This window comes from Canis aureus, chromosome 30 (assembly GCF_053574225.1).
Source record: "Canis aureus isolate CA01 chromosome 30, VMU_Caureus_v.1.0, whole genome shotgun sequence".
Classification (NCBI taxonomy): Eukaryota; Metazoa; Chordata; class Mammalia; order Carnivora; family Canidae; genus Canis; species Canis aureus.
Genome location: NC_135640.1, coordinates 12,474,961 through 12,501,927, shown reverse-complemented (window position 1 = coordinate 12,501,927; position 26,967 = coordinate 12,474,961). Strand labels below are relative to the sequence as shown.

At 34.4% G+C, this 26,967-nt stretch overlaps 1 protein-coding gene and 1 long non-coding RNA gene across 7 annotated transcripts in view; one reads left to right on the top strand and one right to left on the bottom strand.

The window, feature by feature from the left end:
* Window positions 1–26,967, bottom strand: part of ROBO1 (roundabout guidance receptor 1) — a 1,120,933-nt gene that overhangs the window by 802,039 nt on the left and 291,927 nt on the right. The window lies entirely within an intron of this gene.
* LOC144301588 (uncharacterized) lies at window positions 3,042–25,966 on the top strand. Its single transcript, XR_013368351.1, has 4 exons — window positions 3,042–3,106; window positions 7,059–7,146; window positions 19,856–19,897; window positions 25,572–25,966. It is a non-coding gene; the product is annotated as an uncharacterized LOC144301588 (long non-coding RNA).

The window sequence follows — 26,967 nt, the reverse complement described above, 5'->3', positions numbered from 1 at the left end:
CAACAGGCGAGCCACCACACACAAATGCAGAGAATGATAATGCTTTACCCTCAATTGCTTTAATTACTGTAGTTATTTGATATTTTATTGATAATTAAATTACTTCCTGAAGGCATGAAATTATTTTATTATAAACTTAATTTGAATTCATGTCTAAATTATGTTTCTATCAACTTTCTTGGGAGTACACACACTCTATTCTACACTGGGTTTGCCTCCTTTACCCCAGTCACCTTTTGAAAGTAGAAAAGAAAATAATGCACTTGAGTCACTAAAAACATTTTTTTAAAATTTTTTTTCTTTTTTTTCTTTTTTTTTGCCCTCCCACCCTTCCCACTAAAAAAATTTTAACCAGCAATGGAAATTTGGCCTATTTAATTTCAACCAAACAATGTAGCCAGGGCATTTCTGGCTTTAACCTGATTAAAGACGTAAAAGAACTGGAAATTATGGTAGTGACGGAATAGGTAATCTTTTGCAAAGGGTGTATGACAAACATTTAAAATCAAACCCCGCGTTAAGTACTTCAGCAAATGTACTAGTTACTTTAGTTTAACCATCTTCAGGAGGATTGCCTGACTGTATCTTTGAATCTTTCACTATAGAAAATAAAAATATTCATCTATTTCTATGTTTGTCAAAAGGTTTGAATTAGCACCTTCATGAAGGTACAGTATAGTAAAAAGGAAACAGAATGAGTTTAGAAATAGGATGATCTAATGGAAAATGAGGGCTCTATTTAAATTCTAGCTGGATGCTGAAATCAGAATTTGCTTGGGTTTTGACAGATGATATACCTAAGTCCCCATACTGCCTTAAAGCTATTGGTATTATTCTTAAACAGAGCAAAACAAATGTGTGAGGATGTAATACTGAAGTACAATCAAGACTTCTGTAGGTTTGTCCACTGTGTATGTATTTGTGTGTGCACATGGTAAAACTCCCACTCACTGAGTTTTCTTTCTCCCTCTCTTTTGGTTGTGCTTCCTTGAGCTCAACTTATATTATCCTAGTGCAAGTCAGTATCTCAATACAACTTTGCTTTGTATATTGCACAGAAGAAAATACCTTGAAATGACTTGAGAGAATTATTTGTTCTGCTGAAGTGTCTAATATGCTCTGAAACAAATTTGTGAATTACAATGAAAAGAAGCATTCAAAACAAACTCCATCTACAACACTACAGAAATAAAAATGGGCTAAATTAAAATTAAATCAGTATTCTGGTTTCACCATTTGCAGACAAAGAGGAATCTGGAAATCAGTGAGATTAATCAGGGCTGAGTCAACTTCACCCTTAGGAAATGGAAAAATAACCCTCTCTACCAGTAAAACATCTAGAGTTGTCAAAATATTATATTTTTTACTACTAAGGAAACTTTGGGTTATACATTGCCAGTCTTTACTTTCACTTTAAAGTGTAAATATTCATAGGAAGTACTGACATGTTAAATTGTTATCACACTTCCATAAAGTGTAAAATCTCAAGAGACAGCTTTAATGGTGTTACAAGGCCTACATTCAGATCATGATGATCCCACTTGTGGATAAATAGATCTGAGTAGGTCATTCTTTCCAAGAGAGCCTCTGTTTTCTCACCTGTGAAATGTACATATTAAGAATGCTCACCCAATTTTTGTGTGGCTCAACTGGTATGAGACATGGGGATATGATTCATGACTGTAAATAAGCATACCAGTACTATTTGTATTCGTTTTCCTAAGAGCGGAGCACTGAATGCTTTAGCATTTAGCATTTTGATGGAAAATGTACAGAGTAGCTTTCAGGAAATACAATGTGGAGATTCACAGGTATAAATGCATAGAGACCTCTGGTTAGTAGAACTGCAGGGAAGAGTGAGAATAAGGATGGACACAGATGAGATGAATGTCAAAAATACTTCTTTCAGGATTCTCCCAAATGGCCGTATAAATATACAGTTTTGTCCATATGATTTCCCTTCCTTCTTGGTAGGGTTCCATTTGAACCTTCTGAATATAGAGATTTAGAAGAATTTTGTTTCTGTGCAATTATGATGCCTTGGCTACATCTTCAGTAACATTATTCTTGAATTTGCTTTTCTTACAGACCTCTCTGAAGCAACATTTCTAGTAGTTAGCTGCATGTGATTCAAGAGATAGTGTCTGCATTCTGTGCCTGTGCTCTTGTTTTTATCTTTTTCTACTATAAACAACAAATTACATATATAGAAAATATAGAGAAGAGATATTCAGATAAACATGACCTGGAAGAAGGTGACTGAGGTACTCTGTTCTCTGGTCTGGGTTAGTCTGTGATTTCTCTCACATGAATCACGCATACATTTATTCACTGGATCCATACCTAAGCAACTATTTAAAGCTGGTTCACAATGAACATGACCTGGAACAGGTTGGATCCTCTGGCTTCACACCATCCTCAAGCAATCCAAAATGATCCATTAGTCATTCCTTTATTCATGCATTCAATAAATATTTGAATGTAAATATTCACAATGTATCAATAGTGTTCTTGGAACAGGAGATATAACAGTGTGTCAGAAAAAGTAGTAGTCCTGGCTCTTATGGAGCTTCCATTTGATTATCCTTTGGATTTTCATGAAAACATCCAAAAGTAGTGCTTCCCCACAGCACAGCCCCTGATGAAGGAATAACTCAGGGCAGTATATTTTTATTATGTCACTTCCTCTGAACATCTGGTGGGAACTTGATCTAAGGAAAACCAATCCAGTTTGGCCCACGATCTGTTTTGTGAAGATGTACTGGGTTGTTAGATTTTAACTATTACGAATATGAATGAAATACAAAGAGGCAATTGAGAGAGCAGAGACTAAGAGGAAACTAAGTAAAAAAGATTTTTTAGAGAGCAGAGGTCATGCTAGGAGGAAGTAGAAAGCCTAGAAAGCCAGGAAAGAATAAACTGTGAAACCAAGAAGAATAGAAGCTGGGAAACCAGCAGATGGAAAATTCCTGAGATACCTAGAACAATCCACCATTCTAGAGTGAGGCTCCACATGATCTAATTTTAAAACATTCCATACACTTCCTGAAAAGTAGACATCATACTATTTCTCCTTTTCCTGAAGAGTATCCTTGGGAAGCCATGGGTATGTGTCCTTATAATAAACTCTGATTCTTGGTGTTACCTTGGGTTGGATTTCTTCATCTTGAAACAAATAGCTTAGATTAAACAAAGGGCATATCTGCTAAAGATGCATATAATTATTCCCTTCCATTTTGACTATGCACCCCTCCACACTGTATTCATTCACTAAGATGTACATTTATACTGGATCACATGGAGAACAAAGTCCTGGAAAAAAAATTGTTAGAAAATGCTTCCTTGATAATACAGTATCTATTTTAATTATAATTTATTTCAATTGGTCTATTCAAGAGGCTACCATAACTGCTTTATAAATAAATGGTGTTCAAGTGACACAAAGAACAAAATGCCTAAACATCCTTGATCTATGGAAACCAGGGGAGATATTGACATGTTATGATAGTTCAGGTTTCAGCCTGATTTAGGATTCTTTTCAACTTGTTTCACAACAGGACCACGTAGCAGAAATAAAGGTGGAGAAGACCACTGGCTGGTTAGATTCCAGATTTCCCCTAATTAGCATGAGACACAAAAAAATCCAAGACAGATATAAAGTTTTATGTTGATAATTCTACATAAAGCACAGACTTGAAATCTCCTGAAAAAGTCAAGACCATGTCTCAAAAAAGCAGAGAATAAGAGCAGTGTGGGACACACAGACATCCAGAAAACACACACACACACACACACATACACACACACAGACTCACAGAGAAGAGGTTCTAAAATTTGGGTGCTATAGACCAGACCAGAATCCTAGAGATCATTTCCCTAGTCTCAAATCTGTATAAACAGGAAATTAGAAATAAAAACCTGGATTCTGCATTATCTTGCTTGTTGTTGGTGCCCTGTTTTGTGCTCTGGTAACTGCATATGTTTTGGTTGCATGCCATTACTGTTGCATCAGCCATTCTCAGTTTTTTTAAATCTTCACAAAGATTTGGAAATCATTTGAGTTTTGACAGAAATCTAGGCAGAGTGCCCCCTACTTGTCTACATATACTTAGCACCCAGAATGAACTGATGAGCTAAGTAGCTGCCACAGTTGATTAATTCAAGCTAGATATACTATTGTTATATAAACACATATTGGACCTTAAACTCTGAATTTTTGTTAAAACACAGTAAGGGTGAAAATAGACTTGCATCAACACCTGATGAAAATATTCAAGTAGGAGAGAAGAGGCAATGCCTTTTTATATTTGTGACTTAACACATAATGTATGTAAGACACATTAATCTCAGGTCCTTATAGATACCAACATGAGTGTCACTTTATTTCCTCTTTTTTCATATATTTTTATCATGCCTGTCTCCAAAGATGCTATTACAGCCAGGTCTGCCAGAAACAGCTTCATTGTTTTTCTCTTTGCATTCAACTAAATTACAAGAAAATCATCTAATGCAGTTTGAGAAAAAAAAATTATTTAATACATATACTGTCAAAAAATAGGCCCTAACCAATTTCCAAACTCATTAACTAATATGTGAAAACAAATAATTCTGGGCAACACGAGGTTGCCAAACTTATTTAGTATCCGTCAATTGTTGTGAGCAGTTTTACGTAATCTGCAAATAAAAGTATAAAGTTTATTTTAGTTGTTCCATTAAATTCTACTCCTGCATTTAATAAAAATATGTCATGTTCTATTTCTTTCTCAGATTAAATAGAATTTTCTTTGTGTTTTGGAGTCTGACTCTTTTAACCACTGTTCTTATTCTCCAAGATTGAAGTTATTTTTCTTTCTGATTATAAATTTAGGTCTTTTATATTCAATCCAAACTTCACATCAGCTTGCAGAGAATAGCTCCTGCTTGAATAGGGACTGTGTAAACACAGAAAAAATAGGGCAACTTGTACACATGAATGGCTATTGTACACAGTTACTAATGGTATTTTCTCGAGTCCTTGGATGGTAACTTTTCAGTTTATGTTCTGCTTGAGATGCCTTTCAACACTCTCCATTAAAAAATATCATTTTTAGAATTCTTCTATTTTTCTTTAAGGTGGCCCACTCTGCATTACCCCTCATGTCTATTTTACCAGTAAATGGAGAGACAACAGAACGCTGTGCTTTAGGGCAGGCAATCCCACAGGCACACTCTCCAGTTTGACTATCAGTCTACCCCTTGTAGGCTGAGATGACTTGGGCAAGTTACTTGACATTTTTTTTGGCTTTCAATTTCATATTTTATAAACTATTTATAGATAAAGATGATAATAGTATCTACTCCATGTATCTCTAATGATGAAAGCATTAACAATATACAAAATGCTTAGCATAGTGCCCTCCTCTTCCGGCTGCCCTGCCCAACAGTCTGAGCCGGGTGGAGGGGGGAGGGTGCGCCAACCACCGGGTGGAGGGGTGGGGGCAAGGGTGCAGCTGGAGAGGATGAACAGACCGCTCATGCCAACCAGCCTCAGCTCCCTGATCTAGCTGTTGCCGCTAGACATCTTCAAATCCCAGGCAGCCAGCTGGAAGATGACCCCAGGTGCCCACAAGTATGAACACAGCGAGCTGACTTGGCCTCCAGATCAGGCTTTCTCACCAGCAGCTGCCTTTTGTCATCTACCTCCCAGCTTGGCAGCAGAGTCTTTGCCTCTCCCAGAGACATTTTGCCTTCCAGACCTTTAACAGCCCCCAAGATGTTTTCCACTGCACTGAAATCCTGCCCTGGACATTTTCTGTCCCCTATTCAGGGGCTGGGACAGACACCAAAAGACCTGCCCCCACAGCCCCACTGGCCTCTGTCCCATTAACCTCCTACCTGGGCCAGGCAGAGATGGGCAACTCCTAACAGTCACTATCCTGGGCAATCACTAGTGCAATAGCTAGCTTCGTGCCTCGGTGTCCCTATCTGGAAAACAGGTATTCATAGCCATTGATGGGATGCTTTGGCATGTCAAGAGGCAGAGGCAGACCACAAATCACACCAGAAACTGTTTTTATACATTTTGCACAAGGACCACTTTGGAAGCAAGCATATTTCCAGTTGGTTTCAATAAGTGGCAGTACTGTATCACGTTACACTAGTTCAGGGAGAGAACTTTCTAATAAACCTTTTCTAAGACACACACACACACACACACACGCTACAGACTAGTAGAACATATTTACAAATCATATATATGACAAAAGAGCTGTATCCAAAATATATAAGGAGCTTTCAAACCCAACAATAAAAAAACAATAAAAAAACAAGCAAAACACAAGAGCAGATATTTCACTGGCAATAAGCACCTGACGAGACATTCAATGCCATTAACTCTTAGATAAATGCATACTGAAACCATGATAAGATATCACTACACTACACATCTATCAGAAGACCATAATGAATAATATAACCTTGAGTGTTGGTGATGATGTGGAGCAATTGAAAGTCTTTACATTGTTGGTGAGAATGAAGACCTTGAGAACAGTGTTGCTGTTTGGAATTAGATAGTTTCTCAGTTAAACATGTACATACTCTTTGCCTCAGCAACCCCACTCCTATATTCACATAAAACCTGTGCACAAATATTTGTTTGTGCAGCTCTGTTAATAACTGCCAGACTATAAACAACCCAAATCTCATTTAATTAGTAAACAGATAAGCAAACAATAGTATAGCTATACAACAGAATACTCTGCCAGCATTTAAAAGAAACAATCTATAAATGCAAAGACTTAGATGAATCTCAAACACATTGTATTGAGTGAAATAAGGTTCCATATTGTGTGATTCCAGTTATAGAGTATTCTTGAAAGATGAATTATAAGGATTGAAGAACAAATCAATGGTTACTAGAGATTGTGGAGGGGAGAGGGTAACTATAAAAGAATAGCACAAAAGAGTTTTTTGACGTATACTTATTGTGTTGGTGGTTACATGAATCTACATATGTATTAAAATTCATTGAACTACACAAGCCCCAAATTTCCTAAACAGGTTTTTTTTTTCCCCCCCAGGGTCAAGGTATATGCATGCATATATTTAAGACTTTTGAAGCATGGGCCCATATTGACTTTGAGAAGAGGTGAGATAAGGCATATTCCGGTAAGCAGCACCTTACAGTGCCTGCGCTCCTATACCCTCAGAAATATTTACAGAGTATTCAGTTAGCACAGTGCCTGTTGCAAGAGGGGTGCTGAATTGGTGCTCAGTAAAATTGCTGTTTTTACTGATATTGTTGTCAATTTTTTTAAAAGATTTTATTTATTCATGAGAGACAGAGATTGAGAGAGAGGCAGAGACACGGGCACAGGGAGAAGCAGGCTCCCGATCCCACAGCCAAGGAAGACGCTCAACCGCTGAGCCACCCAGCTGTCTGATTTCTGATACAACTTTGAAATTGATAATATTATTCTAATTTTTAAGGATTAAACATGTTCTAAAATTTTGTGAAACAAATAAAAATGAATACAATTTAAATGAGTAAACTCATTAAGGTACTATGGATCATAAAACTAAGAAAAATGATTTTTCAGAACATTTGATCACTAAACTATATGGAATATATGATTTGTAAATTTTCAGAAACTTATTAAATAAAAAAACTAGTAATAATTTTATTCTGCTAATTCATACTTAATTTTTGACATTTTTATTATAATTTAATTCTAAAAATTTTTAAGAATGCAGACAACCTACACCAACAAGTAAGAAAACAAACATGCAAAATCTTTGAAGTTCTAAATGCCTAGAGCACCTTTAAGGATTTAAATGTATATAAATTTCATTTTATAGAAAATTGTGTTTCTCCCAATTGATGAAATCCCTAAGAAATCAAGGTTTGGGTCACTCTACCATGTAGAAAATTGCAGATAACTGAGTGCTAGGAGAAGGCGTACAACAGTTGTACAAATGGATTATAATTTTGTGACCAGTCGCAGAAATGAGAGGAGAAAGATTTCCATATTATTTTCATTTCATTGTTTTGTATGTATTTGTATATATTAACCAATTTCCAACTTTCCTCTTCTCCCTGTTCCCTACATTTTTAAAGATTTTATAGGATGGGAAATTGAGATTGCAACTAAACTGTAAGAGCCTGAATACAGCTCCAGAGGTTTATTCAGTTACTGACGGGATTTTGAGGTCTCCAGTTTTGGGAAGAGAAAGAAACATGGATAAATGGTATAATTACATTATTTAAGATTAGATCAAATTGTTATCATTTCTATTTGGAAGTTTAGTCATCTGCAGAAGAATGTAAATAGCTGAAGGTATGGACTGTAGAAGTTGCTGAGTTAGTTCTCTCAACTACCATACCAACTTGCTTATACAGATGTTCCTCGACTTATGGTGGAGTTACATTCTAATAAAACCACTGTAAGTTGAAAATGCACTTATTACATGTAACCTACTGAAGATTACAGCTTAACCTTGCCTATCTTAAATGTGCTCTGAAAACTCACATTAGACTACGGTTGGGCAAAATCATCCAGCACAAAAGCCTACTTTATACTACACGGCTGAATATCTCATGTAATTTATTAAATACCGTACTGACTGAGAGCTGTAGCTCACTGCCACTGCCCAGCATCACAAGAGAGAATTGCTAGCCTGGGAAAAGGTCAAAATTCAAAATTCGAAATCTAATTTCTACCAAGTGCATAGTGCTTTTGTAGCATCCTGAGCCGAAAGATTGTAAGTCAGAGCATCATAAGTGGGGGACCGTCTGTAGTTAAACATGTTGTAAAGTTAGCATCTACATTCCCAGATTTCCTTGCCGCGAGGGTTCTAGATATCAGTAGAGATCCCTCATGCAGATGTGCTTGCATGACCTTCAAAAGGCAAGAGAAGGTGGCAGGCATTTGCTGCTCTCTGTGCTACAGGTGTCCATCTAGGCACCAGCAACTTGGCATGAGAGCCCACTGTGGTGGAGGCAGCAGTACTGGATTCTTAATCTCCTATCACAGCGACAGAGGTGATCTGTGTTCCAATCCTGCAGGTGCTCCCTCATTATCAAGGCCCCAGCTCTTCCAGCAAGTTTGTAGAGCACTCTATTCCATTAGTTAAATTTTTTTCTTTTTGAAAGAATATCAGTATTTTCTGTTTTCTGCATTGATCCCTGACTATGATACCACAGTAACGGAGACTTCTGTTTTAAAAGAAGAATTAAAGGTGAGAATTCAAGAGATTTAGAAGACAAAACATGGTACAGAAAAAGGAGTACAAAGCATTTACTGGGTAATATAATGAGGATTACATCACATGCATTTATTTGCACAAGTATTTCTTCTTTTTTTAAAACCACTTTATTGAGGTATGACTGATATATATATATATAATGGTGTACATTTAATGTGTACAACTTAGTGAGTTTGAAGATAAGTATACACCTATGAAACTATCATCACATCTGTGCCGTAAACAGATCCAACACCTCTGAAAGCTCTGACTCTATTTTTTTATTATTTTCATGCGTGTGTGTGTGTGTGTGTGAAACAGAGAGAGAGAGAGAGAGAGAGAGAGAAGAACACTTAACATAATTTTTTTAAGGTTTTATTTATTTATTCATGAGAGACACACAGAGAGAGGCAGAGACACAGGCAGAAGGAGAAGCAGGCTCCATGGTGGGGGAGCCTGATATGGGACTCGATCCTTGGACCCCAGGATCCTGAGTTGAGCCAAAGGCAGACACTCAACCACTGAGCCACCCAGGCGCCCCCTGTGTAGGAAATTTTTAACTATACAGTGTGGTATTGTTAACTCAAAGCACTACACTATACAGAAGATCTTTAGAACTTACTCATCTTGTATAATTGAAATTTTATACCTAAACATTTCTTCTTCTAATTAGCCTAAATGTTTAAAAATTTTTAAAGATTTTATTTATTTATTCATGAGAAACAGAGAGAAAGAAAGAGAGAGAGAGAGGCAGAGACACAGGCAGAGGGAGAAGCAGCTTCCATGCAGGGAGCTGATGTGGGACTTGATCCCAGGTCTCCAGGATCACACCCTGGGCCGAAGGCAGGCACTCAACCGCTAAGCCACCCAGGGATCCCCTAAATATTTAATTTTTAAGGAAATATAGAAAGTAACAAATCATATAATGAGAGTAAAATACTATGCAGACATCTTTATACACCAAAATACTTTGCAGAAAGACGCACTTCAAATTTTTACAACAAATAGTGAACAGAAAATGTCTGAATTCTCCATGACTGAGTTCCAACATTACCTGTTCAAGCATGACACATCACAAATTCTGACAGTTTATAGCTGAAGCCAGAATGTGCTACACCATTACAGAATTACTCACTTTCCAAGCTTGCACTATTTGGGACTAAGAACAAAGTAAATAGAAAAGGTGCCACTTTTGAATAACACATTTTGATTTTTTTTAAAAATGTGTGCGATGATAATTTAATTATGGCATCGGTAAAGAAAGTTTACACTTCATACACCAGTAAATGTTAATAATTGTGCTTGCTAATATCCCTAGTTAGAATGTAAGTTTAGTGTGACACGATTTATTCTTCAAATAAGTAGCAAAATAAAAATATCAGTGATAAAGTATTCAAAATGGTAAGTGAACATCTTAAAATATATGAAATATTATGGAAGTGTAGTAAATTAGATATCTGATAGAAAGGAAATCTGATATTCATATAAACATATTTTTTCCTCACAGAAAATCTTGCGTATAAAAAGTTCATCCATCTGAATTACTCATTAAATGATAACATCACAATAGTTAATCTAATGCAATCCAGGCCACTGAACTCATTTCTGTTTTGAATCTGATAGGAAGAAAGGGGACCAGAAAACTCTCTGGTAATTCACACCAAAGTGCATTGTCAGAGGAAGAATTTTTTCAAGAATTTATGAGCAAGTAACTTTGAAAACAATTTTTGGAGGATAGTTGTTGGCTTTAGAAGAAAGACTCATTTTGATATTTTCCAGAAGCACAATAAAATAAATTACAAATTTGCAATGCCCAGGTGAAATTATATCAACAAGTATAAACAAAGTTTATGGAGTCAAAGTAAAAATTCAGTTTTGAAAAAAATCAGGGTAAAAATAGTTCATCAACTATAAATACAAAATAAATTTACTGAATCTTAAAAGGTTATCAAGAGTAGTGGCTTCTCTGGCAATATTTGATATGGAAAAAACTGGATTGAATTTGAAGTCCTTTCACATTATCACCAGATATTTCAATTCAAATTTCAAATTTTAATTTCAATGTTGCATTTGTCAAGAAGAAAATGAAGGCATTCTTAAGCTTAAAAAGTAATCACACATTAAATTTCATTTACGGAGACCAAATTACCTGAATTCTTATTAAAAGTAAGAAAGTGGGGCACCTGGGTGGCTCAGTGGTTGAGCGTCTGCCTTTGGCTCAGGTCGTGATCCTGGGGTCCCAGGATGGAGTCCCATATCTGACTTCCTGCATGGAACCTGCTTCTCCCTCTGCTTATGTATCTCTGTGTCTCTCATGAATAAATAAATTAAATCTTGAAAAAAAAATAAAAGTAAGACAGTTCTTTTTGCTAAATAAAAAAGAAGTGGTAGAAGAAAAAAAGAAGTGATAGTATTTTCTTGACATTTGCTACCATTTACTCATTTGTTCAGTTTGTCCAGTGACTATGACTTTGAAAGTTCATTGTCAAAAACTCTGTATCTAAAATGTAGTAACTATTTCAAAGACACAAAACATATTAAATATTATAGTTACAAAACCAAGTTGATTTTTCATTGAAATGAAAATATTCTATTTGCATAGTTTTATAATTTCAATATTAAAATTTCTGTTTCACATTTTATATTAATAGTATCAAGAAAACATAGCATTCTGTTTTCAGCAAACTGTATATAGATACTCCAAATTCTCTCCAATTTGTTCTTGATTGCCATATAAATATTTCTATGTGTTCTATGTGAAATGGGTTGAAGTATTTTGGCCCAAAGTATAGGGAACAAACTTGAGGACACTGAATCACTCAGAGGGACTTCACATCCAGGTGGAGGATAATAGGTTAAATTGTTTAAATTAATTAGTTAACTAATTGTTTAATAGGTTTCTACCATGAAAAGTAGTATTTCACATCTTTGGTGCATAGTTCTAATCTTGCTACACTTAAAAAATATATTAGGAGATAACAAAGACAACAATGAAAAAAAACCATGGTTAACTATTTTGAACTACTTCATTCTACTGCAAAGAAGTATCTGGTGCTTCTTAAACATCTTCATGAACTACAATCATAGACCATGATTGTAACATCAAACAGAGAATGAACTTGTCTTAAGATCTCCCCCCAAATTACATGACCCTCCCACAAAGTTCTGATTATTGTCATACTGGTTACTGAACCCATACCTTCTTTTTTTCCTTAATCAATGCGAAAATAATTCTCTTTGCCCAAGGGTCACTAATGACATACTGGTTGATTAAATATTACCAACACATGTATAATTTATGTAGGCTCTATATTATCATGGGCTTTCAAACACTGGAAAGCTCTTTCCTTGTTATTGAGTCCAAAATTATTTCCTAAGAGTTAATATAATCTAAAATGAAAGTTAAGTATAGTAACTTTAAAGAAAAATTTTGTTTTTTAAATTGTTTTGAATTATATTTACTTCTACATACAGTTTTTCCACTACAAATCTCAAGTGCCTCCTATTAATTTTCAGCCTACCAGAATGGCAAGCATACTCTTCTTCAAGTTAATTCTTCTTTTACCTAGGTAGCAAAGAGTAGTTTTCAGAGTACTTGAGGTAGAATCCAATGTAGGAATGACCATATTCTGCACAAGATTAGTCACCAGCCATACTACTGCGTTTCTAGAAGTAACAACCTAGATTTGGGTTCTGTAAAATATCGGTCCAATTAAATAAGAAATGCACTTGGGACATTTCTTATAAAATTCTGTCCCTCTGACATTGTGGGTATCCTCTCAATGTGAGCAAACTTCCTATGAAATGGGTACAAGGGCTGCCCTTCCTTCGATAGCTCCTAAGTAGGCCAAGAGCAGAGTGAATGTAAGATAATTGAGCCCTCCCTAAAATAACTTCTCTCTTGAGCTTATTTCTTTAAAGGGAGGAAATTCCTCCTTTAGATATGTCTTTTAGAAAGCTTATTAATCCTAAAGTTTGAAGCCTAAAGAAAGGAAGAAACTACCATGAGAATTGGAACCACTCATGAAGAATTCAAACCACTGTGGCAATAAAACCCTGTGCAAAGGGTAATGCTTCTATTTACCAAGAAAGCATACTGGGCCTTTGTAAAGAAAGGATAGGAACTCCTCAGGGAGGGAAAAAGGCAACTTAGATTTTAATCCTATAAATCATGGTTCATTTGAACTAAATAATATGTGTTAATGAATAAAAAATGATTTCTTAAACTAATTAAATGAAACCAAACAAATTGCTTATGATTAGTTTGAATTTCAAAACTCATTTTTTTCCACAGTAATGTTTAGATTTCTACAGTGATGGACAAAACCTTTTATTTTTAGTCTACCAATCTGTACTACATTTGATTTACATTTTTGGTGAACGTTACAATTCTATATTAAAAATTATAATTTCTCTTTACCAAGGACTTTTATTTTCGATCTTCTTCCAACACTGATAGCAACAGTATCTTCCATCTTCCATTTCAAAGTATTTATATTCAATGTTTATTCCCAAAGAAATAGAAGACTTAGGCGACTCCCTGTTATTTATTTATTGTGCTTTGATCTACAGGTTGTCATGTAAACTAAGCAGCACATTTCTTTCTCACTTACATATGGGCTTGCTGACTGACAGAGCTCTCAGATTTCTTTGTGGCTAAGGAAAGTTATTTTTGATACAGTGTGAGATATTTTAAAAGAATGTTTGAAGTGTTAAAGCAGATATCTGGGCCAACAAAAATGAAGATCATGTTCTTAATTTTGATCATTCCAAAAACTTAAGGCTGAGCTTTTCAGTATCAAAAGAAGCATTGTGAAAAGTGAATGTGGTTATAAAAAGATGCATGCAGCATTTTGGGTTCTAAAAATTAGCTTTAGAAATTAGAACATTATCTTATGCCCTTAATGTCATTTTTAGAGTGTTTATTTTTTTCCTCTCAAATCATGCATATGGTTTCACCTCTTCTGTCCTGTACCCTCTTTTCCCAATCAGGTAAATCTCTGAGTTTTCTCTTTCTGGATTCTAAATTGTGACTTAGTGTAAAGACAATAACAACAACTAATTTTGTGCATTTAAAACCTGCATTATAATGGTTCATCTACATGTCATCATTCATCTTTAAATCATAATACTGGCACAGACAATCCCTTTCCCATTAGTGACTGCTAACAGAAGTCAAGGTGAGGTCAGAGTACAGAGAATCAAAGAGACAGATCTGCTTTATAAATAATACAGAAAAAAAGGTCATCAGCTTTTTTCAACCTTACCAGCAGAGTAGAACCAAATGAAAGAGATGGAGATAAGTGATAAACCAGGGATCAATGGCCATTAATACTGCCCAAGTTATGTGAACAGCAAGCTTGTCTGCATATGTAGCAAATTCTGGTCTGTCCTTCCTTCCTTCCTTCCCTCCTTCCTTCCTTCCTTCCTTCCTTCCTTCCTTCCTTCCTTCCTTCCTTCTTTTCTTCCTTGCTCCCTCACTCTCCTCCCCTTATGTCCCCTTCCCTTCCCTCCCTCTGTTTCTGCTGAATATAGACATAACATGACCCAGCAAATTTACTCCCTTGAGAAATTTACACATATGTTAAGGGAAGTATATTTGCAAGAATGTTCATAGAAATTGTATCGGTCCTAGCCAAATCCTGAAAACTATACAAATGGTTACCAACAGTAAAATGTGTAAATTGTGATACATTCATACAATGGGATAATATACACAAAACCATGGGCAACTGTTATACACATATTGTTGAATGAAATGAGCCAAAAACAAAAAAAAAGGTACATCCCTTTCTTCAGAACTGAAAAACAGCAAAATGCATCTACAGTGATAGATGTTAGGATAGTGGTTTTGTTTAGAGGGGGACAGAAGTTACAGTGGGGCATGAGAGGCACTTCTGGGGAACTGATAATGCTCTACTTATTGAACACAGAAAATAATGTGTTTTACTGTGCAAAAATTCATTAAGTTGCACATCTGGGGTTTATCTACTTTCCTATGTATACTATAAATCAATCCTATGTATATTATACACACAGAAAATTTGGATAATAAAGAAATACAAAAAGGAAAAAAATCAAAACCTCATAAATATAATTACTATTAACATTCTGGTTTTTTTTTTTTCTTCTGGTCTTTGAAATAAAATAAATGTTAATATGCACAGACATAAATTGGGCTATTCTTCTCCTCACTGTTTATTTCACTTAATGTTGTATAAAATATTTACACTTTTAAGTAAAATATTTAATATTCCATCAGGTCAATGTATCATAACTTAAATGTCTGCATTTTTATTATTTCCTTCAGATTCTTGGAAGAATAATTTATGAATCAAAGACATGTACAGTTACAAGAGTCTTGATCTTTTAAGATTTTTGATATTGCCAACCAAAATGTCTACTTCGATTTCTATTAACACTAACATCATGGCATATTAGTAAAAAAAAAGTAGTAAAAGAAGGTGTTTTTTTCCCTCAATGCACTTTTACAAATCTAAATGTACAATATTATGATGTTCCTTAAATCAAGTATGGATGAGAAAATAAGGGCAGCCCGGGTGGCTCAGCGGTTTAGCGCCACCTTCAGCCCTGGGCCTATCCTGGAGACCTGGGATCAAGTCCCACACGTCAGGCTCCCTGCATGGAGCCTGCTTCTCCCTCTGCCTGTGTCTCTGCCTCTCTCTCTCTCTCTGTGTCTCTCATGAATAAATAAATAAAATCTTTAAAAAAAGAAAAGAAGTGTACCAAGAAAATAAAAAATTGGAATATTTATATTTTAAAATATTCTTATTTTATAGAATAAAACATTCTGACATATGATCTTTGGTACTTATAAGTACAGATGCACCCTGTACATCTGGTGTAAATTGCTTTGTGTGAATTCTTAAGTACTCACATAGAAACCAGGGAATGAAATTCAATCGTTTATTTCCCATTTTATAGACAGGAGTGGTAACAAATTGTTCATTTCTCCAAAATTATCATCATGTGTTCAATATACTGTGTCGATCAGAATCCTTAATTTTCATTTAAATCAAAATAAAATATTTGGCTATATAAAACCATTTTAAACCAATTAGATCAAGATTATTTTTTCTTTCCTTCCACAAGCAAGAGTTGGCTGCAGAGTGGGCTACCCGAATAATCAGTAGCTCAAACTAATTCACAGATCTTGCAAATTCCAATGATGTGTGCCAGGTCTTTGCTAATACTCCAAATGGCTATGAAATCATTCACTTTAAGCATTGATTCGTTTGCCTCATTAAATCACTGCAGTTTCTGGGAGCTTAGAAATGTGGAGGGCCACCAGGATAGCCAGGCTTCCAGTAGACTAAACTGAAAGACAGAGGGTATTCTAGATGCGTTAAGGTAAATGAGAAAATCTGTCCAATATTCTACATCTTCACCATCAGGATCTTAATGTTTAGATAAGAGAATGAAAAAAATTAATTTTGTGTTTTTTTTAGATACTTGGGAAACAATTTAAATAGGCTTAGGTTAGGCTTCATAAATATTAATTACTTCTAAGTATGGAACTTAATATAACTTCAAAGAATATCTCTAAAACACTTATATAAAAATATGATTCTGTTATACAAAGTGAAGACAGGCAGATCTGTTACCGCAGAACATGACAATTGGTAATTAGCTTAAGTCAACAAGATCCTAGATTTAGGGGAAAATGCTTCAGAGGCAAGGCAGCCTTTTATGGACAATCTATTTTTGGTATAAGATTCACATTTCTTCTTCATCTCAAGAAAAAGTAATTCAAATATCTGATGGAAATGAATTTACTAGAAAGCATTATTAACTAAATTTATTTTTATGCTTGCCTACATTCTTTTTAATGTACTAAGTAAATTGAGAGGCCATTTGGTTTTTGTCTTTGCTTTCTAAATCAACAATTATTTGACAGAAGAGGAGGTTCCCTCCCCAACTGGTACATTGCAGAGAGCTAGTGAAATAACAACAGAAACAAACCTAAAACTACAATATAAATAACATCTACAATTAATAAGCTATATATGTGAATATAGTTTCCAAAACCTCTCCTCTCTTTTAAACAGTCCATTATTTTCAGATTTTAATGTAAATCTATGAATTCTAAAACTTAGTGAAAAGTGCCAGTTCTGCAAATATTTATTGAGTAGCTACTATTTTCATTCCTAGCTGAAAAGACAGCATTATGCAAATTTTAATTCAAGAGCTAAAATGAAGATTAGAGAGAAAAAGAGGGAGGGAACAAAAGTTGTGGGAATAACTGGAAAAGGGGGACAATATTTTGTTAGAAGAAAGATCTAGGGAGACACTTCATGAAATGTAACATTTGGGCCAGACTTAGAAAGATAGTTAGGATTCCAACATATGGAGCTGGAAGACAGAGGGTATTTCAGACACCGAAGAGTGAATTGGGAAATTTGTTCAATACTCTATTTCTGTACCACCAGGGTCTTAACTCTGAACTCCATCTCACATTGTGTGAGAGTGATCTTTCGAGGAGACAAAGAACATCAAGTCACACTTCCTAGTGGCTGAAAGTACAATAACAACCCTTTAGTAAGTCATGAAAATGTTTATTATCAATTTGACTCAGTTTCTCTCTTAGCCCCATCTCCAATTACTAGCTCTTCCTCTCCCCCACCACACTTATCCTAGACACACCAAACTACTGGTAGTTTCCCAGAGACGCCATATTGTGGCATAGCCTTCATCTTTGTTCTGCAAAGACTCTTTGCTCATTACTTACATCCCTGATTTTTACACATCTTTCACAATTAGCTTGACTAAAACTACAAATGCTAGGAAGCCATAACTAAAGTAAAGATAAAGGTAACTAAAGATAAACTAAAGTAAGATGAAAATTGCTCATCAGCTTTATGTAGCTGCCCCATGAGGACTAGAATAGTCCTTGTCCTCAGATAAGTTCTGTTTATATTTCACCCTAAACACACTTTTTAGCTCTAATGACAAATGTATTTTCTGCTTGTTTTGTTCCTCCCCAGGTCCCTAGCTACTGGCCGACTTGAATCTTCTTCATTTAGAACCTAATACAAAATAGGAATTCATTTGTTTTGGTTGACGTTAAATTAGACTGAATTGAGCAAAGAAATGGAGATGAGAGAGTGCAGACATTGGGGATTAAGAATTGATTCTCTTTGGTTGAGGTATAGAAGAATAAAGAGCCGTAAGAATGGTCAAGAAAATGGTTGATGGACATAGTGGTCTGATGTGGAGGGCTGTGGATGCCATCACAGGAAATTGGATCTCTATTCTATTTTCATGGGCATTCTGGCAAATGTTTTCAACAGATGACCGACCCAATTTATACTTTAAAATCTTAAATAGGGAACATTCATGTCAAATTAGAGTTTTATGCAGAGAACAACACATATTGCTTTTATTAACTAAAGTCATGCTTATATATATTTTGTCATCGTAACACATATATGCTATGTGGATGTCTCTTTAATTACGGTTGTTAGAGTCTCTCTAGTGTCTAGACACTCAGTAAGAGACGTTGAGATGGAGTTTCAAAAGAGTGTAAAACCTGTCAGAGTATAATATATTTATTAGTAACAGAAAATCTCAACCATTTTTTTAAAGGCAATTGTTAACAAAATGCTTGACGTAAAATGGCATTCAATGAGTCTTGACAATTTTAAGTGCAAACGGAACTCTAATTTATTAATCAATCAGTGAACTGTAGGTAACTGAACACTAGGCTGGCCACATTTTGTCTTTTTTCTCAGATATTTTGTGTGTGTTTATTTGTACCTGTATGATTTCAACTATCTTAGTGTTACCCTAAGGTAGCTCCATTACCATCTCTTATAATCAGGCCAGTTTAGAGTAAATAGCTTAGTATTATTTTTACAGCATCTTTTCGTGATTCTATTCTATGAGACAGTCTATGGAGCTGGAGTAGATCTGTTTTAAACATTTTCACAGCAAGAAAATAGACAATGAACATGTGAAAAATTCATCATTATTCTCCTTAGTCCTTCAAATGGCCACATCTTGAATTACTAGTCTCAGAAAAAAGCAATTGGTCATCCTAGATATAATGATATGACTCTGGAGCTCCTACATGTATAGTATGTCAAAAGGAAAAAAAAAATGAATCTCATTTCCCAGAGTCTGCAGATTGCTAGTGTAAAGGAAGGTTAAAAGAAAACTAAAATGATTTTGAAGTAGTAATAGGTAGGGCACTCCAAAGGCATGAATATGTGCTCCAGAGATTACTTCATAATTGACTGAACTTATAACCACAACATAAAATGATTTTGCATTTAACATAGTAATAGTTCTGTAAATTTATCTGCTGTAGGCATATCAGAATTTGATTTTATGAAGGAAGTTATGCTGATCACATAGTGGCTTCAGAGAAAATAAAAAGACCAATTTCTCCAAGAGGGGGGAAAAATGTAATTGAACTCCTTTTACATTATTCATTATTATACTTTTAATCAACAAAAACACACAATATTGGCAATTCTTATAGAAGAATATAATCTCTCAGCTGCCTAATTCTTATTTTTGATTTTGCCCAGATGCAAAATATAAAGAAATAAATAATATTCATAGAGAATTGCCTGAATATATGTGGTCCATCCTTATTTTTATGTTCTAGGTGATGCCTTTGGATCAACTCAAACCATTAAGAGTAATTCAGGTACCATTTCTCAGTCTTCTCATAGATTTTCTTTCTCTGGATTGCATTTTGCTTGATATTATCAACCAGTATTGAGTGGAGATATAAGAAAAGTAGTATATTATGTATCACTGCACTTACTATGGCGATAATATAGATAACACCATCTCATATATTTCAGAGTATATTTAATGAAGATTTCTGGTGGAAATCTCAGGCTTTTTTTCTGGTTTCTATTTATCTCATATTCTTACAGAATAATATGACTAATCATATGTTCCTTCATATATGATACCTAAGAGAACAATTTCACCTACTCATTTTCAGACTTACAGAGTATAATTTGCACCCAAATCCTTTTTCTACAAAGTACATCCATGTCTCAGCTGCAGGGACTTGTGGCTACTCCCAACAGGGGCAGTAGTACCTTCTACAGAAAAGTGCTCCTTGAGAATTTGGGGAAGCACTTTTTGGTGATTAAATCATACAGAGACACTATTAGAATTTAATAGAAGGAAAGCAAGCAGGATAGTCCTGCTTAATAGTCCTGAACAATTAACCATTTCAGAAATCAGATTGCCAAAGACCACCAAGTTTTTGATATTTAAATCATTAATACAAAGCATTACTGTCAGTGTTTTAAGCTGTCACATTAATGACATTAGATTCATGAGCTTAAGGCAAGTATCTTATTACTAAATTAGATCTCATATATTTTGCTTGAGAATTTATATATTAAAGGGAGTACCTTTATCGTTATATATAATTTCCCTTAATTTCTTTTTCATATATTAATTATAGCACTGAAGTATATTTTAAATAATTTATGCAATTAGGTTATATTAACTATGAATTTCCTAAATATAATGAAAAGAATATTTTTCTTCACAAAATAGTAAACCTGGATTAGATACATTTGAGGAACACTAGTGTAAGAAACTCAAGAGTATAATACTAATATCTTTGTAAAATAGAAATATGTACACTTAAAAATTAGTTATGTACTAGAAATATATTATAAAATACCTGAAAGCCAAAAGAATCTATAAATAATAATAACAAAATAAATATTTGGATAGAATAATAGTTCAGCAATATGCTGAATTTTTTAAAAGCCACTTTCTTTTAAAGATTTATTTATTCACTTTAGGGGTAAAAGGGCAGAGAGAGAGAGAGAGAGAGAGAGAGTCTTAAGCAGATTCTATGCAGACACAGAGCCCCACCTGCAGGAGGGTTGGATTCCAAGACCTTGAGATCACAATATGAGCTGAAGCCAAGAATCAGCTTCTTAATAGACTGCACCACCCAGGTGCCCTCCCAAGAAATAATCTTTTAAAAAATATCTATGACATCAACAAAGATATTAGTAGCACCAATTACAATAATAATGAAAATTGATATGTATCTATATATTATTTTAAAAAAAGATATATATGCCCTTATGGATAAGATGAAAATGCTTTATAGAAATACATTAAAATACCTTAGGTAAATGGAGAAATATACAACACATTTTTTTAAATAATAAATATTACAATGATACGAAATCTTGACAAACTGATCTAAGATTTAATACTGTATCATTGAAAATCCCATCAATGTTTTCCATTGAATTTGACACACTTGTTCCTAAATTTACATGGCCCCAAGGGCAATTATAAATATAACAAGAATTTACTTATTGAAAATAAAAACTTATTGCATCTTAGACGATGGTTTTGCTACTGAAATAGAAAAACTGACATATGGAATGGGATAGAGAATTTAGAAAAAATTAAGCATATATGGAATCTTAATATGTAATAGTGGACATTTCACGTCAGTGAAGGAAAAGATAGACTTCCCAGGAAATAATTGGCTGTCTGCATGAAAAAAACGGAGTCTCAAATCTGCATGAAGAAAGTGAAATGAAACACCAGTAACAAAAATGGATTCCAACTGGATTAAGAATTTGAATATAAAGTTAAATGATAAAACTTTAGGAGAGCATATATAATATCTTTATCACCATGAGATAAAATGTTTTTTTTAAAGATCACACAAGTACAAATTATGTAGAAATAAACTGTTAACTTCAACTACATTAATAACTTCTCTTCATGAAGGACATCATAAAAAGAATGAAAAGTAAAATCACAAACCACAAGAAAATATTACAGGCAAATGATTAATATTGACACTATATAAAAACTGTAACCAATCTAAAATAAAATGACAAACAAAAGATTTTTTTTTAATAGGCAAAAGTCTTGAATGGACATTCAATTTAAAAAGACATCCAAAAAAAAAAAAAAAGACATCAAATGGCCTATAAACATATAAAGAGCAGTTAAGAAAATGCACATTTTTAAAACTATAACAGGATACCATTTCACAATTACCAAATTGACAAACATGTAAAAGATAGTCAATATCAAATGTTTGCAAGGATAATGAGAAACTGACATTCTTATCCACTGCTGGTAAGAGTGTAAACTTAAAAAATCGCTATGGAAATATTTTGCATTACCTAAGAAATCTGAGCATTCATATGTCCTACAATCAAGCAATTTCACTCCTAGATTTATAACCCAAAGAAACCTTTAAACATGAGTACTAGGAGATAACTATGTTAAAAATCAAAAAAGTTTTGTTTAAATTTTGTTATTTTAAAATAATGGCAAATAAAATGTCCATGAATGGAAAGATGGATACATAAAAGTTATGTATAGGTAGTTGACTATTGCACGTTAATGACACAAATTTAATAATCCTGTTATGAATCAACACAAATATCAAAATAATGTGGAAAGGAAGGAGTCATGAAAGAGTATATACACTGAGAGTCCATTTATGTTAAGTTTAACAACTGGCAAAGTAAACAAGTCATACACATTAGAGTAAGAAGGTGCCCGGGTGACTCTATTGGTTAAGCTGTGGACCATTGATTTTGGCTCAGATGATCATCTTGGGGTCCTGGGATCCAGCCCTGAGTCCGGTCCCATGCTCAGTGGCTAGTCTGCTGAAGAATTCTCTCTCTTTCCCTACCCCCCCAACCCCTGATCATCTTCTCTCTCTCTCTAAAATAAATAATAAACATAAAAATAAAAAAAAAAGTCAGGAGAAAGATTAACACAAAGGGATGATTGTAATGGAAGGGGGTGAGTCAGAAAGATGTTATCCAAGAAGAATGGAGAAGGGGGTATCCTAAGTTATTGGTAATGACTGTTTTTGTTTTTTACCTCAGTAGTTGATACTTCAGCAGTGTCTGTTTTATTATTATCAGTTCTATTGTACACCATTTGCCTTATCCCAGTTACTTACACACATGTAAATGCCCATCTATAATCTAGTTTAATTTCAACCTTGGAATCCCATCATTTTTTTATTGATGTACAAAACATTGGGAAAGGTGGTTCCAGTGCATGCAGTCTCTTGGCTCCCAACACTTGGCCATGTAAAAATCGGTCTTGGGTAGGCTTGCAACACTGCCTCACTAATCATGAGCCCTTATAATCTGTGCTGGGCTTATCCTCTTGTGTGGGGATACCTTTACTTGTTTCAGGCTCAGTGGATGTTCTTTTGTCTCTGCTTGAAGCATGAGCATCATATGGCACCTGGTCAACCCCAGTATTATATCAGTCTTCCATGGGGAGTGCACGGGGTCACTCCACTGCAGCACAGGAATGCTGGGCATAGACAAACTGCCCCGCAACATTTGCTGGAAGAGACCCACTGGCCATGTTAGACCTAAGCACATTTTTTAAGGTTCATCTTGCTCTGCCTCTTCTTTATGTAAGTAAACATTGTTCCATCCAGTGCTCGACTCACTGTTTTCCTTGGTGACTGCAATACCAAGATGCAATGGGCAGGAGAGGTAGAGTCCTGTCCTGGGGTTGGTAACTGATATAAGTACCCTTCTTTTTTCAGAATGATAACTGCTGTACCATACTCTGCTCAACACCATATATATAGTTACACATGTCATATCCAAATTAACGTATACATAATCTATATATACTAACATATTCTGTATAATACATTTATGAATGTATTGAGCCGCATTATTTAATCCCAGAGTAAACTTTCATTTTATTTTTTTTTATTTTTTGAGATTTTTAAAAAGTTTATTCATAGACACAGAGAGAGAGAGAGGCAGAAAAACAGGCAGAGGGAGAAGCAGGCACCATGCAGAGAGCCTGACATGGGACTCGATCCAGGGTCTTCAAGATCACGCCCTAGGCTGCAGGCGAAGCTAAACCGCTGCACCACCGGGGATGCCAGTTAACCCCAGAGTAAACTCTTAAAGTGTTTATTTCAAGAAGTTACATTGATTACACCAAAAATAAATCAATGGTCTTGTTCATCCCTAGAAATTCATGAGTAGAATTATGTGCATAGATCATATTCCGCTTTCAATTTGGGTATCTTTTCCCAAACAATTTAGAAATTGTTTTAATCAATATTTTGGCTTTTTCCTCTGTTATTTACAAGGACATAAATATCCATCTTGCCTTTTTATTTTACCATTTGGATCTCCTTATACTAAAGAAATCTTGAGTTAATGTAAGTAGTGAATTCAAAATTTAACTTCCTTTGGGTAACATCAAAAGCAAATTACCCAAATTCCTACAATTCTTTAAAATTTCATTTATTATAAATCAAATTATAAGTCCTGAACTGCAAATTATTTTTTTGTGAAATAAATGTGTGAAATTTTACTATGCAACATGACCTGCATAATATTTCAGTAAATTATTTGAATAGTCACTTGAATTTGGCACTATATACATTATAGGCAATTTTTAGTGTTTTAAAATAATTCAGATCGTGATGCAATTACTGTTGCTTATAATAGATATGTACAAAACTTAATTAAAATATGATAAATGGAGGATTTTCCCCCATCAAGATGTCACATTATTTTTGGAGAACATCTGTTTATTTACAAATCACGGTGTATATTCTGTTCTTGATGTGCATGCTAATGATAATATTACAGTATGCCATAGTGAACTTCTACAAGATTTATGATGCTATAAACTACAAATTTTGGAGTATATCTGTATATTTTAGATGACATTCTATTCTCTTAATCTAGTCTTCTTGGCTTAAGAATATAAATGTAAATATTTTTAACTGTTCTATATATATATATTTTAAAGAAAATAAATTTTAAATCAACAAGAAAATATGTTTAACTGGGGGTGCCTGGGTGGCTAAATCAGTTAAGTGTCTGCCTTGGGCTCAGGTCATGATCCCAAAGTCCTGGGATTGAGCCTTGCATCGGGCTCCCTGCTCAGTGGGCTCTCTCTCACTACCTTTCTCTCAAATAAATAAATAAAATATTTAATAAAAAATAAGTTTAACTTGATAATAAACTTCATAATTTAATATATTACTGTAATAACTATAATATGACTTCATAGTGACAACATGAGTAGAGGGATATATTAATTAAAAGGTCCCCTGACTTACTCAGCAGGTCAAAGTGGAAGCATGTCCAAGGAAAGTCAAATGGCTACTTGTCATGTAAAATCCTGAAAACAGATCTATATATTAACTACCTAAGTATAAAAGAGAATAAAAATGCAAGTTAAATGAATACATGAGGAAAAGACTTTAATTTTAGTTAAATAGTGTAACATAGATGCAAATATAATGTTAAACAAACAAAATAAAATGAAATTCATGTGACCTTGGGTTTCATTTACAGAGAGAAATACTGTCTAGGACAGTAGTTGATGTATACAATTTAATATAAAGGTTGACAAAATGGACCTCTTCCAAAAAGAAAGACAAGTGATAAGATGAAACAATATTTTAAGATCATTAAGAGGCTCACGGAAGAAATGAGACTGTGTGACCTGTACGACAAAGCAACGTGACAGACACAAGAGAAGATTTCCAATTACGTAAAGTCCTACAGCTAAATGCTGCACTTGTTTTAAGTAGCTCCATGGGGTAAGTTCAACAGAAGAAAGTATTTTCTAACAAAACAAACTGCTTAAAAATGGAATAGATAATGCTGTCTACACCAAAGGATGTTCTGTCTGAACCAAATCAGTGTCACCGTGAAAAGAATTCAAGTGTTGGACAAGGATTCAATGAATAAACTGTTAGCCTCTCTTCAGACTTTAGATCCATTGCTTTATAACCACAGATTGTTATATAATTTAATTTAGTTGCTTAAGGCTTAACCAAAAGCAATAAGCTTCTAAAATCTAGACAATTAAAGATTAAATGGCTTTGACTACAACACGAGTTACTTGAACCAAGCAATTATACTTGGGATGGCAAATATAAAACTATAAAAGCTAGCCTTAAAAAACGTAAAACAAAAACCAGTTCTTAAGTATGCTAATGTTACATATACATTTTGGGTGGAGTGGCTTATTATTCCTAATCACTAGGTAATCACAACGTGTGCAATAAAAAAGATGCAGCTTGTTGAGCTCTTTCAATTTTTGTCAACGACAAAACAACAAGCTTACGTTGTTGTAATAATCTGTACCTCTGTACTACTGATGTTGCAGCTACTAATCATACCACCATGGTTACTACTAAGACTGCTTTTACTACTGCTACTGCTACTATGACTATTGCTTCTATTACTGCTAACACTACTACCAAGAAGTTACATGTATCGAGTTACTATGATATAATATGCTACTCTGCTTGGAATTTTATATAAATTGAGTCATTTATCCTATCAAAGAGGTATTATTATTATTTGCCCATTTTATTATTTTATTTTTTTGCCCCCGTTTAAAGATAACTATACCACAGCAAATTTAGGTAAGCAACATATCCTAGATTTCACAGGTTAAAAGTGTTGGGATCAGCATTTGAAAACAGGCAATAGTTTCAGATTTTATGCTCTTATTAATCTATAAGCTAGTCAAAGAATAGATTCAAATGAATGATGAGTGTGATCCTTTAACATTAAAGTTAAACATTCATCTACAGAAGAAAGTTTTCTCCAAACAGAGCATATCATTCTAATCACTTCGTTAGCAACTATAGTCTTAGCAACTGTAAGCTCAATCTCTTTGGTAATTCTGTTCATTTATTTTTCTCATGTTTTTCAAGTGTCCTTTACATATACTAAT